The sequence below is a fragment of the Trichoplusia ni genome, chromosome 9, assembly GCF_003590095.1.
Source record: "Trichoplusia ni isolate ovarian cell line Hi5 chromosome 9, tn1, whole genome shotgun sequence".
NCBI classification, from domain to species: Eukaryota; Metazoa; Arthropoda; class Insecta; order Lepidoptera; family Noctuidae; genus Trichoplusia; species Trichoplusia ni.
In genome coordinates this window covers 9,579,816-9,598,250 of record NC_039486.1, presented here as the reverse complement: position 1 = coordinate 9,598,250, position 18,435 = coordinate 9,579,816, and the positions used below count along the sequence as shown (strand labels likewise).

Here is an 18,435-nt window from a genome sequence, read left to right as displayed (position 1 = left end):
GAGTGGGATTATAATTGATTTCTTTATGGTTTTATTGTTTTAAGTAAAGTGTTTAAGTATTAAAGCTACTTACGCGTATACGGAGTAAACTTGCAATAATCACGATGAGACACAAAGCAAAGTACATCAGCTTTCAACTAATGCATGAAAAAACTTTTTAATCTTTTTGAAGAAATAGTAAATTATTATTTAAAATGTCAATTAGTCACGCGATTGAGAGTACACGTAATTTAATCAGTTAGAATTACACTTTGAGACTGAATTTCAAAATTTCAGCTCACGCAACGCGCCTACCAACCGAGGGTTACCGCGAAACTGTTGCTCGGGGTTGGTGCACAGCCTTTTCTAGAAGCTCGGAAGCGCATTTAACAATAAATTCACAAAATCAAACTTTACTGCTGTGCAATAAGGTTGTATATCGCCTGTAACGCTGTTAGAGGCCTGTGCGTATCGCGCAAGCGCGGGACTGCACCCCGCGGATACCTGATTTATAGCTTTGTCTAGGGTACCTGAGGGAATATTGATTGCTTCTCAATGTCATGGAGATGAAACTTACGACGCAATATGTTGTTCATATACGTCCTAATTATCTCAGATTTTTGTTTTTTTACTGAGGTAATGAATGCAGTTCAATAGACGTGAAAAGATGATAACGCATGTTTAGCGTAATAAAGAAAGATTTTAAGTCTCTGTTTGCTAAAGGTCATGGGGTTGCGTTATCGGCGTTTAATCTAAGGGGGCAAATAATGCGAATTTCAGGGGCAAAGTTGTTATCTCGCTTTTTTTCTAACGGAGGATGGAATTTTTCGAATCAGTAATGAATTGGGGGGGGGGGGTGCATTTAAAAATAGATAATAATTGGTTTTAATAGTGTTGTAATTTACTGCTACATGAATTACGGATCGCTTTCTATTGATTCCAAATTCGAAAAGTAAACAAAACAAAAAAAAAACAATAATATTGATACTCACATTGATGCTTAACAGTTGGAAATGAAGCTGCCGTTAGCGAGGCAAGTAACAGGCGCGGTGGGGCAGAGACCTTCGGAGTTTTGGAAAATGTAGTTCTCTTCAATGTATTGTACGACGTACGACCAGATGAAGTTAGCAATGTTCAGGGCGAAAATAACGTAGCTCTGGGTTTTCAGCGAGATCATTTTAATTCAAGGCAGAAAACCAGGAATATTGATATTATTATTGGAATTATTCCTTAATATGTGAAGTTTAACACTTTAACACCGGGAAAGATAATGCCTGAACTGCTCGTTACGGAGACCGACGCGGAACTGTTGCACGCTTTCAGTCTACCAGAGAAATTACAGGAACCTGGAATCGCATCACTATTGCCAAAGTAATATGAACTTTATGGCTGGGAGATAACGTCGTGTGTTGTGTGTTTGATAGTTAGGCCGGTGTGCAGCGCGCAGGCGCGGGTTGCATTTATTTTGAGCTCCGTCTAGGGCTCCAATGAAAGCCTGCAGGAAATATTGATTGCAACCCACTTGAAGCTTCCTACGCAATACAGAATAATTATCTGTTATGTATACTTTGTTTAGCAAACAAACAATCTTGACTGATTGATGTACCTATGTTTTTTTGGTTGGCTTTTTTATGATGCCATTAAATAAAGCGTCAAAATAAGAAGTGGACAAATTTAACCTTCAGACGGAGCTGGAACCTACGACTGCTGGTTCCTGATTCTTTATAGTTTTGACTCTATGGGAAGCAAAACAATTTACTACAGATTTTGTACCAACAACTTGAACTCCTTCGATAAATCTGAGATTCTCTTTCTTTGATTTTCATTAACGAGTTAGCTAGCTAAAATCTTCAAGATTCAAATTTGTCTTTACAAAGCAAATTCATGACCGCGGTCCTTGGGAGGCTTCTGAGACTTTCTTTAAACCCTAAAAAGATCAGCGGCATGTCGATATAATTATCCACTGCCACGCAAGCAATAAAAAAATATTAAACATTGCAAGAGTAGATATCGGAAAAGAAGACAGATTAAAGTATATAAAAGCCTTTTTAAAAGTCAATTCTATATCACTTATCTACATTACTTGATGCTTACTTTGGCCAAACTTAAATTGAAACCTATTCTTGCACGCATTTATTTATTTACCTACCTATGTAAAAATTTAACACATATAAAAATACAGTTAGTACAAAGGCACTGCCTATTCCTAAAGAAAAGATACCAACGAGTTAACGAGTTCAAACGCTTACAACGCAACTCCCTAATCTTCAAGAAATATAGACGTTCATGGAAAGATATTCATATTGAGTTGGTACATAGTGGCAACTTATTAAATAAAATGAGTTGTATTGTCTTAATCGCTAAATAATAATGACAACTGTACTGATAGCCGAGTGGTAGATTTCGCCACGCCAAACCCACTGAAAGCGACTTGTCGCGTGTTCGATCCCTGATTTTCGTGATTCTAGGTGTCTTATGATTCGCATGCAACAAAGTTTGTTACAAATAAGTAGTAAAATGAAAAAAAAAATCAAATATGCAAAAAGAAAATACACGGTGATTTTTTAGTCGTCTTACAAAAAGAGCCCAGTTCATGTATCCGACGTAAAATACCCCTAGACGCGATTATTATTTTTTTATCATCAACAAAGATAATAAGTACGAAGAAAAATTAGACAAGAGAAATCTGAAATATACTCTTAAAAATGATAAAAACGCCGCCGCCCGCGCCCCTCACCATTGCTACAAGGCTCGGACTGCGCTCGCAACAGAGCTGTTTCTAAAAAACTACGAATTGCATCATAATATTGAAAAAAATTGCATTTTAAATTTATTCAAATCTCATAAATACCTATTTTTTTATCATGAACGTGTTCTAGTCATTGGATACATGAACTGAGCTGCTTTTGTAAGACGACTAAGAAATCACGTTGTATTAATGCCAACTGTATACCTATCAAACCTAGATGGACGGACAGAGTGGCTTTAGCTTTTTTGGTACGGAACCCTAATAAAAGTTGCGGGTGAATTACAACCGAAATGTATTTTTAAAAATTTTACGCAAAAAATATTTGTCACAGGTCCGTAATTGACTAAGATATACATAATTCGATAAGAAGTTTTTTTGTTACTGTTTATGCAATGATGTTTACTTTAAAAAAAAAAAACACTTTTATACAGGTGGATATAAATAATAACATAAAATATTAAAGTTCTCAAGAAGGCCTCTGTGCGTTGGACCTGTGTCCCCGTTCACGCCTTTAAAAAGGACCGGGTCTCTTCCCATGAAGTTAGCCCGTGAATGAAAAGAGATACAATAATAATATAATATAATAATATAGATAATAATATCACCATAAATTGCATGAAAGCGCGGGATTTCACTAGGACGTTACACAATCCAGAATTTAATTTTTATAGCAGTAAAAGCCTAGTGGTGTGACCGTTACGCTGCCGCAAAGGTCGTACGTTCGAATCCCGGCACGTATTTATATCTATTGGTATTAATTACGAAGCAAAATATTTATCACTTACTCAAAAGTCAAAACAGTAACGGAAAGGAATATAAGGAAGCTGACAAATCCGGGAATTTTCCAAAACTGTGTAAAGCTACGTTAGAGGCTTACTTTTGAACTCTATATTAGATACTCTATATGACAGCCAGAAGACTTTTTTGTACCAGTATATAATTTATCTATCTATGACTGTATCATAAACGGGTTTGGTTTGAGTCTTTCAAAAAAATATTATTTAACTTACGTAAGAATTGGGCAAAAGCGCTCGGGTCACTTGAAAAAATACATAGAATAATATAAAAGACTATCAGTCAAAACACAGACAGGCAGAAAGCGGAGTCTTAGTAATAGGATACCGTTTTCTTCTTTGTTTAAGAAGTACAGAAAATAAAGTAATTAAATAACAAAAAAATATGTTTTTTTAACTTTTTTAAGAAATTTATCCCGTGTCCGTGTCGCGGGGATTTTCACATTCAAGTCATAAGTACAAGGACAAACAAAAAACAGAAGAAATAAAAATTACAACGCAATTTATTGTTAACTTTATTGAATTGATATCAGAACTAATATTGTTTTTAAATTTAGTCTCTGTGCAGCACGCTGTGCCGGAAATGTGTGCTCTCCGTTATTTACCTACTTTAATAATCTTTGATTAAGGATATTATATTTTACGATTTGAAATCAAACAATGTCAGATTCTTTTTTCTATTTAGGCCCGGTTTCACCAACATAGTATAAGTCTTAGTACAAGAATAAATCGTTAATTACTCCCGAGTATCTATATATATAAAAATGAAATGCTGTTCGTTAGTCTCACTAAAACTCGAAAACGGCTGAACAGATTTGGCTTTTTTTAGTCTTGAAATATTCGTAGAAGTCCAGGGAAGGTTTAAACGGTGAGGAAATTCGAAAAAAATGCAGAAAAGGCGAAAAAATAACAAATTTAATTTACTAAGGTAAAGGCACCATATTTCGATATTGTAATAAAAACGGTCTTATCAAAGCAAGGTCTTATTTAATTAATAATTTAGCTGTTTTTTTAATAATTTATGTACACACACAAATAGTCTTACAATTAATGATGGCTTTAGTATGTGAAGATTTTCTAATAATCGCTCAGTTTAAGGCTAGCAGCTACTTGAATGCATGTTTCATACTAAATTGCTAAATAGTGTTTAAGATGATAGTTTTATATTGTGTGAGTTTTTGTATATTTCAAAATATTATGAGGTTTATATTTTTTATCGAAAACACTTAACTCTTGAGTATTTCTTCACGAATTGAGGAGAAAATTAAGTTTTTAAATACCGAGCCTTTTTAAATACTAAGATTGATTTAAAATCCAAAGACAATAAAGAGATTTGCCCCTCTCCTTTCCTAAATATTTTTTACACTCAGAATTAGGAACAAAATGCATTGAAATTAGAATTTTAAATCGGAATAAGATGCCTCAGACTTCTTTACATTTTACACTATTTAACATTTTTTATCTTTTATACAGTCAATCTGTGAGTATATTTCAAAATTAAGATAAATAACACTTCTAATAAAAATTGCCAATTCTACAGAAAGGTATATTAAACACTCAATTTATGTTCTTTCAAGTTATCATGAAAACAAAGCGGAATTAGGTGCCTTTACCTTACTTTCCTGTCAAACATTTGACATATTTTGATGTCTGTCATAGTTTGAAAAGTAAATTAAAAGAAGTCTTTATTGTTTTATATATTGTCATAAAACCTACGTAGTAGCCAGCGGACCAGTCACTTACATTTTACTTGATCAGGTAACCAAACGGTTCCCAACGTTTCAAAGGAGCTAAAATATGGAGGATCATAAGGTCCCAAGAATCTATCGAAGAGCGTCAGGAGAGAGTTGATGCTGTTCGGGAACATCAGGCTGCAACTCGCTCCGTAGCGTTAATTGCGTTTCATATCTCAACGTATCTACGCATCTGCTTCTAGATCTCTAGAGGCAAGTGCAGAACATGTGCGACAGTTCGCTGATCGTGAACGTCACGCATTGTATCGCGAGTCGGAGACGTTTACTGATAGAAAATTATGCTTGAGTTCTCAGCGAATTTGCATATCTACTAATAAGTCTTTTGAAACAAGTGATGGTCAACAGTTTGACCGAGATAAACATAAATTGTACCGAACACTCACACACTAAAATATTCATAATCAATTAGAAAATCAGAAAGAAAGAATAACTGGAGAACGACATTAAGAGACAGAAAAAGAGCGCAACGAACATTTGAATTCTGATCGCCTTCGACAATCTTTGAACAATGTCGAAATCATCTGACGTAACGTATCGGATGTGTCTCAAAATGTTGCCGCAAGGCATGGCGGCCTTTCTTAGGTTGATAAGGAACGAAGTGCATTTTCCTATACTCCTATGATTGACTGCGCTACAGATTCCGACATCAGATACCGAACCACGGTATATATTATGAAGGTGTTAAATGGCAAAAAGAAACAAACGGTATGTTCTTCTCAGTTGGGAAAGTACGTATTGAAATATCAAAAAAAATCCTTCAGAAATATTAAGACTGCTAAGCGGTGACCATTCACGTTCCATCTTTTGGTGCAACAGATTTAAGAAGGCCGATTTATGATGACATGGAATGTGCAAGCCCAAGTTTACCACCTTATTGGTCATGATTGCCTAAAAATTAACCAAAGGTTTTACAAATATATTTCGTATCGAATTATCATGACCAAAAACAACACGAGAAAATGACCCACCGGGTCATATTTCTGACCGGCAGAAGCACGCGATCGGTGAGTAAAGGATTGAAACACTACCATCATCTTGAGGACTTGCTGCCACATCCCCACGCTATTAGACGACTTTGTTTGGGTATATACAGTGCGTATGAAAAACCCTGTCCAATCTTTGAAGGAAAAGTGACTTGCCAGAGGTGCAAAAAAAATAACATGACTTTCTATTAGTAAAAGAATTTTCGAAATCGGTTCAGCATATGTTGAGATTATCCCCCCAATGTCACAGACTCACGAATTTTACCTCTTTATGATATTATTTAAAAAACATTTCCTTAAGTTTTTTTTATTTTTCCTATATGCACGCACATAACCTACACATACCTACTTATATTATAAAGCTGAAGAGTTTGTCACGCTTGAACGCCATGATCTCAGAAACTACTGAGTGGTATGAAAAAATATTTCAGTGTTAGTCCATTAACTCAGGAAGGCAATGAGATATATATCTACTATCAATCTATGATTAATAGGAGCAGATCAGTAATGAAATATGTTACAACTAGGGGCAGAAACGCAAAAAACAAATCCGATTTAAAAAAAATCCTAAGTTATATTTTCTAACCACGCGGACGAAGTCGCGGGTAACAGCTAGTATAATATATAATAATAACCATTTTACGTTTCACCAACATTTAAACTAAGGATAAAACCTCTATACTAGAGTAAAGTCATATACCGCCGATTTTGGCCATTTAAACTGCTATTCTTTGGTTAGTAGTGTCACAGCCAAGTCAGTTCATACCATTTAAAAAATTTCGCGCCGTTTGTATGCATTAATAAATGAAACCGATAGCGAAGATGATGATTATTTCTGTCTTCGTCCACGGTGATTTAAGGAAAGGGCTAATTATTTTGAAAAGTAGGTACGACGAACGCGATTTGGTGATAAGATTTCGTTTATCAAAAAAAAAAAATTGTTTTTTTTCCGGCAGTACGGTGGAAAGGCGTTGTCTGCGAATTATATTTATTAGATATTGTCGTTTGTTGTTTTTGCTTCAATGAAACACCGTTAGTTGTTTTATTTTCTATCACATAAAAATGCTCAGTAACTAGATCTCTCAGCTACGTTATTTTTATTTTGATGACGATTATCAACAAGGAAACAAAAAAGCATAAGTCAAAACGGTTGCTGTTTTGAAGGTTATTCAAAACGTCAGGTTTATGTATTATCCAAACAATTTTAGGAAATAGGGAGCGCCATTGCTCAGGCACGGAAAACCGGACTATTTTACTTGGTAGCGTTCTAATTTCATTCTATTCAGTCGTTTACGGTTACAGAGTAACTATACAAGATTAAGATATCCGTAGACTAACATGGTGAAATGTAATTGAAGTTAACCAAAGAGTAAATAATTAGAATAAATTTATACTGGGGTAGATACTCTCGTATTAATTCGATGTTGTTGGAACCGGGCCTTAGTTGGCCAGTGATCGCTGAACCAAAGTCAAAACTATGGGAGCTAGCAGATGGACGGCAGCCCCATGGGCGGCCTAGGAAGCGGTATCGCGCAGGCTGGTTCCATGTGGCCCAAAATAGAGAATCGTGGATTAAGGACTTGGGGTGGACTTTGCCCAGTGGTGGGACACAGTGGGCAAGATAAAAAAATATTGGATGTTGATCTAATGGTTAGTAGCCCTGCTTGCTATACCAGAGGTCGGGGGTTCGATTCTCACCCAGGGCAAATGGTTGAGTGATGAGCATGATCATTTGTTCTGTGGCCGGGTGTAAGCTTTGTTTACAAAGCTTACATTATGAGTACTAGACAACTGATAAACATATTTAAATGTCTTAATACATACATATTGTAGATGTAGTTACACCCGGCCCTAAACAAACTAAAGTTTGAGACGAGATGGCGTTGTGTGAAAGTTGTGGATTTTTTCTAAAGGTATTGTATATGTTTCGCAGTTTCGTTATTTAACGTATATTATAAATGCCTTATTTTTGTCGGTTTTCTTTGGGATTATGGTGATGATGATACCTACATTTTGAGCTTTCAGTTATAACAGAACAATGAACTGTTCACTGAAAGGCTTAAGTGCGTGAAGTTCGATATTAAAAAAATATATTTATAAATCTATACTTTATACTAATATATAAAGCTGAATAGTTTGTTTGTTTGATTGTTTGTTTGTTTGTTTGAACGCGCTAATCTCAGGAACTACCGGTACAACTTGAAAAATTCTTTTTGCGCTGAATAGACCATTAATCGAGGAAGGCTTTAGGCTATAAACCATCACGCTGCGACTAATAGGAGCGAAGATACAATGGAAAATATGAAAAAAACACGGCAGGTATAAATCATAACTTATATCTTCTACCCACGGGGACGAAGTCGCGGGCAACAGCTAGTTAACGATACTTGTGAATGCATGGATAGCCGAGTGGTTGAGGTCACCACACCAAACCCATTGTGCGCGACGTGTGGCGGGTTCGATCTCTGCGTAGGACAAGCCTTTGTTGACAACAAGGATTAAATTCCTTACTGCAGGAGTCTTTGGCCTGTTATAATCATTATTCTAGGTCCTATATCGTCAACCAGTAAAGGCAACGAAAATGTACGCTATTTAGGTTATGTTGTGTTTTACTTTTCCAGGTTTCTCAGGTAAATGAAACACACATAGTGTTTCTCAAAAACATCTACATCGATGAATATAGTACCGATTAGATTAGCCTCACCAATCAATAAGAAATTCTTATTAAGAATAAGCCGCAATAAGACAAGCTTAAAAAAACAGAAACCTAGAGTGAAAAGTGAATCATAAGTGTGAATATTATGTAATAACGTTCAAGTTGTGAAAAAATTATTACATTTATTAACAAAGAAGAATATGTTTACAAGTTACAGACAGTTATAAATTTTAGGCATAGGAAGTTTTAGACGTACAATTTATTATCGGCGAGTGGTTAAGGTCAACACGCGAAAATATAACTATAAGGAAAAATATTATTTTGTACTTTGCATTTTTGTAGTGCTTAAAGTAAACAGATTTTTAATAGGCTTTCCTTTTCAATTTAAAGATTATATTTATATTTGTATTGGCCTTTTGTTTCCTATGAGTTACGGGTAGGTTTTCTAAGCAACTGACTTTTGATAAAACTCTTAACTTAATATATTTTTGTAAAAAAAGGTTTAAGCAAAAAATTGCAAATAGCTTGATCGCATTTTAAATTATTTTTACTTGCTAACCTGATTTCTTAGTCACAATGAATATCGCAGTATGCAGTCAGATATCCGTCATTCTAAATAGCTCTTAAACAACGTAACTAGTGAACAAATGAGTTTGAATAGCTAAAAAGTAAATATACGCCTTAAATACACGTCTTTTCTCTAATTATTTCTGATTCAAGAATGTTTATGGCCTCGCAAAGCATTTTACGCGAGTGATGTGATCTTCTTGCCCCATTTGACAGTTAACAGAACAGAACGAACATTATAAAAGTATTGTAAAAGTAAAGTTTACTAAATATGAACTATCATATCATAAAGTTTGGATTCTCAACCATACTTCGGAACAATAGAGATCTTGGAACGGTGAACCGTGAACCGTTCCAAGATCTGAAACCATTGTAAACTCGGTTTTTGAAAATCGATCAATCGAATTTATGTTACGTTCATAAAAGCGTACGTAACGAACGAGGAGCTCTTGGCTAAGCTATAACTAATTAATTTGATCGATCAGAGGTGACGCTTGACGGGGTCGGACGGAATTTTAATCCACCTTTGTCATAGAGAGTTCCTGCGTTCCTCAAACTAAATTTGTGAACGGAAAGGCAGTGTGCTGCTGGGGAGTTTGTTGCGTATCTTCTCTCAAAGCAAAGGCACTTAAGAAGTGATGAAGGGTGGGCGAAACTGTGCGCTTTTTGTAAAGCACTGGTACTTAGCAAAATCCCGTTAGACTGGAAGCCGACCTCGACATAGTTGGGAAAAAGGTTGGTTTGTTGATTCGACAAACGAACGCTATATGTGTTGGTGTAGGTTCATATGTAAAGTAGTATAAAATCTTCGAAGCCAGTGTGGTTGTAGGGCTCTATAGTTTTTGAATTACAGCCTACTGTTTCTCTTTCTTCGTAGACCATCTTATCCCACGTAAAAGGCTCACAATTATATAAATCAATTTTCATTATGACTATAATTATTACCAGAATACACTACTATGTACGTAACTTTGTAACGGTTAATTTTGGATAAACCAGGGGTGAATAGAGGTTTAACGCGATGAATACATAAAAGTATGTAAAGATACTTTCGGCAGGTTAAATGTATTTAAATGATGATTATCCTTTCCTATCCTAATCTTTTGTGTATCATAATTATATTGTGCCTTTAAAACGAGCAAAGTTTTACGCAACATTAATACCAAAAGTGTCTCTAAACGTGTAATTTTATGGTAATTACATATGACTCAAAAAGTTTACTGAATAATGGTTTGACGTCATCTTAACAACGGCTGGAAAATGTGGGATGACCAAGGGAGGACAGCTGAGAAAATTGCCATGAGTATACACGGTGATTTTTTAGTCGTCTTACAAAAGCAGCCCAGTTCATGTATCCGACGTAAAATACCCCTAGGCGCGATTTTTTTTTATCATCAACTAAGATATTAAGTACGAAGAAAACTAAACAAGAGAAATCTGAAATATACTCTTAAAAATGATAAAAACGCCGCCGCCCGCCCTCCTCACCATTTTTACAAGGCTCGGACCGCCCCCGCAACAGAGCTGTGTTTCTAAAAAACTACGAATTGCATCATAATATTGAATAAAAATTGTATTTCATTTTTTTTCAAATCTCATAAATACCTATTTTTTTATCATGAACGTGTTCTAGTCATTGGATACATGAACTGGGCTGCTTTTGTAAGACGACTAAAAAATCACGGTGTATAAACAGAAAAATAAATTGTTGTCATACGTACCTTCAAAATAGACATAACACAATGTATAGCATGTAAATTTAGATAGATACCTCGACGAATAAATGTAATGTAAAAAATAGTAATAAAATACGTGATTGTCATTAGCTCTTTGCTACCCTGTAACGTCTTTTCGAACTTTAGTTGTTATGTCGATCGAGGGTTTATTTATTTATTAGGTACGGGTTAGATAAGGTTTAAACAAAATATGCGTCGATTTAGCTATCAGGCGCCCAGCTACCCTGAGTTCCCAGAGCGGAGAAAGAGCATGAGGATTTCCACCGGGTCACAAAATAGGACATAAAAAAAGTTCTCAGGTGAAAAATTTTAAAGTTAATTGGTCACCCATCAAAGAAAAATGTAAATTTTTCACCTGATAATGTATAGTAAATTATCTGATTATTAAGATTTATTTCATAAATCTTAAAAATCAGATAATTTTACAGCGTCTCAATAACGCTTATGACAATTTTAAAAGAAACGCAGGTAAAAAAATGTATTTAAATGTTTCTGTAAGCTTATTTTACGAATAAGGTGCACATATTACCAACTTTTGAACGAATCTCAAATATCGCACATTAAAAAAGCATAATAATGAAATGAATGAATTGATTCAGAAAGCGGTACTTCTAGACACGGCGCACATCGTGAGGAGGTTCCTCTCTCTGGAGCCCTGACCACCGGCTGCTTGGGCCCTGTTCCCGTTGCCGGTTTGACACTATTTAATATATTTTTAAATATACATATGTTGTTTTTTATAAATATATTTAAAAATGTATTGAATATGTTTATGGTTTAATAAAGGAAATGAATGCAGTAGTATACATAACGATAATTAAGTTCGAATGACTGAAACGGATTTTTTGACAAATCTGCTATTGAAATCGCGATCGCAGTCCTCCGTTGTTGCGTTTGTGTGTTACTTCTTTTTACGATACGAAAGAAGAACTGGAACCGTTATAACAATAGGAAGTTTTAAAACAATATACCTAGTAAGTTTTTATATGCAGTCTGCCATATAGTTTATAAACATATGGTTGAGGGCACCACGTCAAATCCACTGTGATCGTCGTGACGCGGGTTCGATTTCCGCGTAGGAAAAACATTTGTGTAATCCACGAATGCTTGTTCTGAGTTTGGGTGTCATTGTGCATGTGATTTGTATGTTTGTGAAACCCCCGCGACATAAGGAAAAAATTGACATAAAAAAGAAATTACTAGGCACTCAATTCAGCCGTAGCCGTTCAGTATTTTTTTATGCACGTCCATTATTTTATGTTGGTTAAAATGTTTTTATTTGCTGCTCTATTCATGGGACGTAATAAAAGTATCAATGATGGTCTTTAAAGTTGTATGTAATTTCTTAAGTAACCTAACACACCGAAAAAATAGTCAAGGAAAACTTCGCGAGGAAACCTGAATTACAAATATTGATATCTGAAACGCCAACTAGCAGTGAGCTAGCGTGGTGAAAAATCTTCTCAAATCCTAAAGGCCTGTGCCCAGCAGTAGCACGTACTCTCATTTAAGCTGGTGCTATTACATTATATGTACACCTATTTCTCCGAGATTCCTGGTTCTATTACAGATGTCTGATTTTTGTTCGATGCAAAATAGCTGCTGTTTTGGCCAAAAATTATATTGAGTTAGATATTAGTAGACAAATTTTAGTCTAATAATCATTAAAAAAAAATCTTATTATTTATAATTATTTCTACACATTAAAAACGGGGTCACTAATTCTCGTATGTCTGACCCTGTTTAGGGTTTTATTTTTAAAACTATGTAATTTATTTCGTGATTCAAGTGGATTTTTTTGACGCCTAGCGGTCGCCCGTGCCTCCGCCCGCGTGGTATATCTCTGTATAGCATAAGTTTTTTTTTAAGTTGATTAAATTAACAAACTCTATGCTATTACTATTCCCACAAAAACATGTGTGTAAAGTTTCATGACGATCGGTTAAGTATTTTTCGCATGAAATCGTAACAAAAAACTGACATTCACATTTATATATAAGCAGGATGAATGAACATGACAGAAATAGTGATAACCGCTTTTTTCAGTGCATAGATTAGTTTTTGAACTTCCCTTGCAAATGTTGGGTGAATCCTACAAAATTATACTACTAAACACTTCAAATCAAATCAAACGTCATTTATTCAAATTAGGCTACTAAGTAGCACTTTTTAAAGGTCAAATTACATTGGACAGCACCCAGTTTTGCCCACCCGTCACCGCTTCCTAAGTGCTTTTGCTGTGAGAGAAGAAACGGCGTAACAAACTCCCCAGGAACACGTTGTCTTTCCATTTACTACAAATATACGTCAGATTATAGCTACGCGGGCGAAGTCGCGGGCAACAGCTACATACAGCTGCGAGTGTCTATACCAGCTTATCCGTTTTAAGTCGATAAGTGCTTATTGATCGCGGTATAAATAGAACTACTTTTTAAGAACATCTATCTGATTAGATAAGAAAGACTTGTGTAGTTCTCAACCCTAGGTATAAATCATTTTACAACGGTCGAGTTTACTGATTATAATTAATCATTTTCCAAATATGCTAAATTGGCAAATGCCTAACCGATATTGTCAAACGTGATAGATTTAATGCTATTTTTGCAAATTAAAGTGCTAAATAACGATGGCTTAAAGTTTTAAAAAATAATTTGATATCTGACAATTTTTTTTTAACTTGTTTTTAACTTAATTAATTGAAAACGTTTTCTGAGTGCCATAAAGAATCAAAAGATACGTTTTTGTATCGCCTATTAGTAAGTACCCCTTAATTAATGTGGATTTATGGAATAGGTAAATAGTTCACCATACTAGAGACAGAGGTATCTTTGTTATTCAATATTATTCGTTCTATTTTTCAATCTCAAACATCAAAATCGAACAACGCTTTGTTTTTATAAGGGGGAAAATGTAGGTTGCTTGCGGTACACCTGAAAACCGGCGTACGTGGCAACACTGGCAACTTGACAAACGCGCAACATGTGGTTAGGAACGCCGTGCTTGCAAGTACCTCTACATTCTTTAGAATGACTTATTAGTAAGTCATTTAATTCAATTTGAAGCAATAAAATTCTCAAAAAACGCAATTACCGATCAAAGTGCTTTGTGCCAACAAAAAGGAGAGACAATTTATATTTGATCTAAATATAACTCTACTATGTTAGGTAGCTACCTGTTGCACGTAATCTAAATTATATGTTATGTAACAGATATATTGGAATTTTAATACAAATTGCCTGAAAACGATGTATGAATTGGTTTGGATTAGAAATGGCTTGTCTTTTCAAAGGATACTTTTGGGCGATTAGTGACGTGTACATTTATGTTGTTAGGAAAATGCGTGGCTATAGTTTTGGAAAGCCAAGTTAATGAGAAAAGAAATAAAGATTTATGGATCGTCTAAGTACAAAATGATATGATTGCGTGCCTAGATCTTTAGTGGGATCATAAAATATAGGAAGTTAAAAGCAAAGAGCGAAGGTACTTGCGGTTATAATGTAAAATGACTTACTTGTAGCCTGACCAAACTTGCTATAATTATGATTAGCGCCACTGCAAGATACATGCACTCGTTTTCAAGCGACTCGTTAATGGAAATTGATCACATAGTCCGAACACGGGTAAATTTGTTTCGTACTCACCGATTTGGTAGATACCGGGCGAATGAGCCCTCAGACGATGTTGTCTCGGGTCGATATCGCCGCGCAGGCGCCCTCGGTAACTACGCAGGTAATTCCGGCAGCGACTGTACAGATCTACTAAGTGTATATCGGGTGGATCGGAAAATGTATTTATATGTACTATGTTGCTTTCCCGGCGTGCTATCTCTAAGTAATTTGGCAGTCTGAAGATGCTTTATCAGAAATTTATTGAAAACTATTTGGAGTCATTCTTCCAATTGTAGAGCTTTGTATGTCGTTGAAATTGTATGGTTGTTATTATTAAAATTTCTCGAAGTTACGAAAACTTTTTAAATTACCTACGACGACTAACGAAATGGAGCACCATGGAAAGTTTGATTAGTTTTTGTCAATATTAATTACTTATCAAGGTTTCTTGAGAAATACTTATGAACCGTGATTTAGTGAAAACTTATGTGTAGTGGGTACGTAAAACATGAAAAATAACCAACTACTTACTATCGTAGAATTAAACCACTTTTTCGAAAAATAAGATCTAAATAACAAAAGGAACCAATTGAAAACATATTTGATTAGGTAACAATCGGAAAAATCCCTCAAACGCAAAAGTTGTAATCAAATTTTCCAGATTTTCTATAGTAGGAATTGAGAAGCCATACAGAACATATTACTCAGCAAAACTTTATGTAAAAAGGTAAGAAAAGGGTGGAAAACTTTGGAAAAGTTTTTGACGTACCACGTTTGTTAAACACGTGATCCGTGGGTGGTTGTTTGAGCAAGAGCCTGGGGTACATAAGGGATAAAAACGTGACTAGCAACGGAATATTTTGCTGTAATTAGTAGGGATTTTTCCCTGGCAATTCGAATCGTGGCATGCCATGCTTTTCTTGATTCTGTAGAAAATTACTTTGGAAATCTATTTGGTTGTTTAGGTGAGCGAATTTTATTATTAATTGTTCTTTTTAAGTGTTTGGAAAAAAGGAAAAAAAAATGAAATTAAGGCATCTTGGACGTCTAGGGCAATCCTGTTCTAATATAAGACAAACGAAGCCTTTGTTCTGAAGTCGAACATTACCTAAAAAATCTATTTGTAAGATGTGATAATGAAGTACCTCGATCTCGGAATAAAATTTCATCTTAATTGAAAATAAGAAAATTATGAGATAAATGCGACACGAGCCGAGAGAAGTAGTACAAGTGTTTCTCGTTAAAGTTACTTTAATGGACCTCCTTATACATTTCGAAAACTAATATGAAAAATACTAATATAATAAAAGCTCGAATAAATATTACTAAAAAGAACCGGATTAATGAATTAATTAACTGATAGAAGCGACATCTGTGTAAATAACTTTGCACTAAATTTAATGCGTTCAACCGCTCTACTTATGTGGCTCTCTAAAATAGAACTAGATGGCGTTACTTGTGTGTTCACGTTGTTTCAGGGCACTGTTGGAGGTTGTGGTGTCTAGACCTAAAACTAGGTTAGTTTTAGGTGTCTAGGTTTGCTATGAGTTACAAAGTCTATATCATAGATGTCGTGGAATTTAACCAATATTAGGGCAGATGTTTAGGACGGCATATAATATTTTTTGAAAATACTTTTGAATATATATTAGAAAGCTGCAGTCTTCATTGTGTTTCTTAGGTGTAGGTACAAATTAGTATTTTTATTTTTAATTTTCCACATCTTTGCTTTTGTATTTGATTGGCAATTTAACATAACGCTGCTACCACTAGGAGCGGAATTAACGAAGGTCAAATCCTGGCAGACCTAGCATTTAGGATCAAACAAAATAACTTACCAATTAACACAATGATCTTAAATTATGAATTCATTGCAGGGAAGCCATTTCAAATACCTACCTTCGTGTATGTATATTTACATTATTATATACCTATATTTTCCTAGTTCAAGATCTAGGTTTCACACTGTTATTGTAAGTAAGTAGGTAAACAGCGCTACACGTGTCCTAAAACATAACCTCCTGTATAAAACCTCTTTTAAGATATTTGTTCGGTTCCTAAGAATATATTTGTCGCCTCTGTCGTGTTGTAAAGATATCATATTCACAAGAAACGGCAGCTATGTCTGGTGTCTCGATATTGAACATAAATTACATGTCTCGCGGTGCCCGAACGTTGCATATTACGAGACCGAAGATGTCTTGCATTTCATGAGTAGCATAACTTTGGAATATGCAAATGTCTTGTGAGTATTCCTCATCCTATTTTGGATAAATTGTTTCTCCCACTTTCGTTGAAAAGTAGAGTCGTTATTCCCATGGAGAAAATTATTACATGAACTTTATTGTTTCAAATTTCTGACAGACTATATGAAGTTCAAGAACTTACGGTAGGTTTTTATGGTAATTTTGTCATATTTCCATTCTATAGTATAACATTTTTATCCTTACCTAGTTATCAAAACTACGAAAGCATAGTATGAAAATACTTTAAACCCGTCGGTATCTTAGCTCTGAACAGCATTTAAAAAAATCTTGACATAAAAAATATTTAATTCAATTCGAAACAAATCAATTCAGTCCTAAAAAAGAACTTAATCAGACACTAAATTACTCGAAAAGGTATTGGACTATAAATAATTGCGTGCTCATGGAAAACCCTATTACTACCAAAACGATTCCGTTCGTAACAACGAAATTGTGAATACAATAAACAGGCAAATTCACGGTCTGACGTTATAGATGTCTGTTATCAATACGGGTGATAAATTACGATGGACGGAGCCTTTGTGCCCACGTTACACAGCGGACATTGTTGTTCAACAACAGGTACATAATCGATACACTCTGCAGTGTCGGAAAAACTTAATGCTTCTATTTGTATTTGTAGAGCTTTGATAAGTACTGCCTGTTGAAGAGAGGTAGATTCAATAGTTTTGATTTCAAAGTATTTTCTGCCAAGGTTTGTGATCAGTTTCTATCTTTGCTTGAATTGCAATCACAATCAAATATCTGATTAAACATTTAATCTGAAACAAAAACTTAGTAAAAAATCGTAATACTCAAAAAAAAATTGTATTGTTGTTACAAATAAATCTTAAACACAAAACGAAAACGACAAGTCATTTCCATTCGAAGAAAATCCATTATCGGTGTTTTAAAACTACCTACTTAAGGAGAGTACGATTGAAATATTTTATTAATATAAGCAAGGTTCGTTACTCAGAGAACGAACACGCAACGATACGACGCGTGCCTGAATGGAAAATAAAGTGAGTGCTACTTAATAGACCCTTTATTTGCGCTTGTACAAAAACCTTCTTTTTGAAACGTTTATTGAACGATCAATGAACTGTTTATCGATGTACGATCTCTTAGATTTTGTTTAAAGTGGTTAAAATGTATAAAGTATTAGTTAACAAAACGCTCTACAATATTTAAATAGATCTTTTTGATATTTTTAATACCTAAAATGAATGTCATATCACGGAATGACTATTTAAGAAACTTTCAAAAGCCTTGTATCACTTCTGGAGAAAATAAATAATTACGTACTTGCATGTATAAAAAGTGTAAATTTATTAAAAAATAACATATTTCACAAAAAAAG

At 34.7% G+C, this 18,435-nt stretch overlaps 1 protein-coding gene across 3 annotated transcripts in view; it reads right to left on the bottom strand.

Moving 5' to 3' along the window:
- LOC113497533 (neuroendocrine protein 7B2) overlaps positions 1-15,097 on the bottom strand; it is a 30,335-nt gene extending 15,238 nt beyond the window's left edge. The window contains exon 1 of one of the 3 annotated variants that reach the window (XM_026877121.1): positions 14,730-15,097. The gene's annotated coding sequence lies outside the window, so the exon portion shown is untranslated. Of the gene's footprint in view, positions 1-73; positions 529-971; positions 1,765-14,729 lie in introns of those variants that run through there. The other 2 variants (XM_026877116.1, XM_026877114.1) reach the window with 2 other exon arrangements.
- Positions 15,098-18,435: the final 3,338 nt, after the last annotated feature.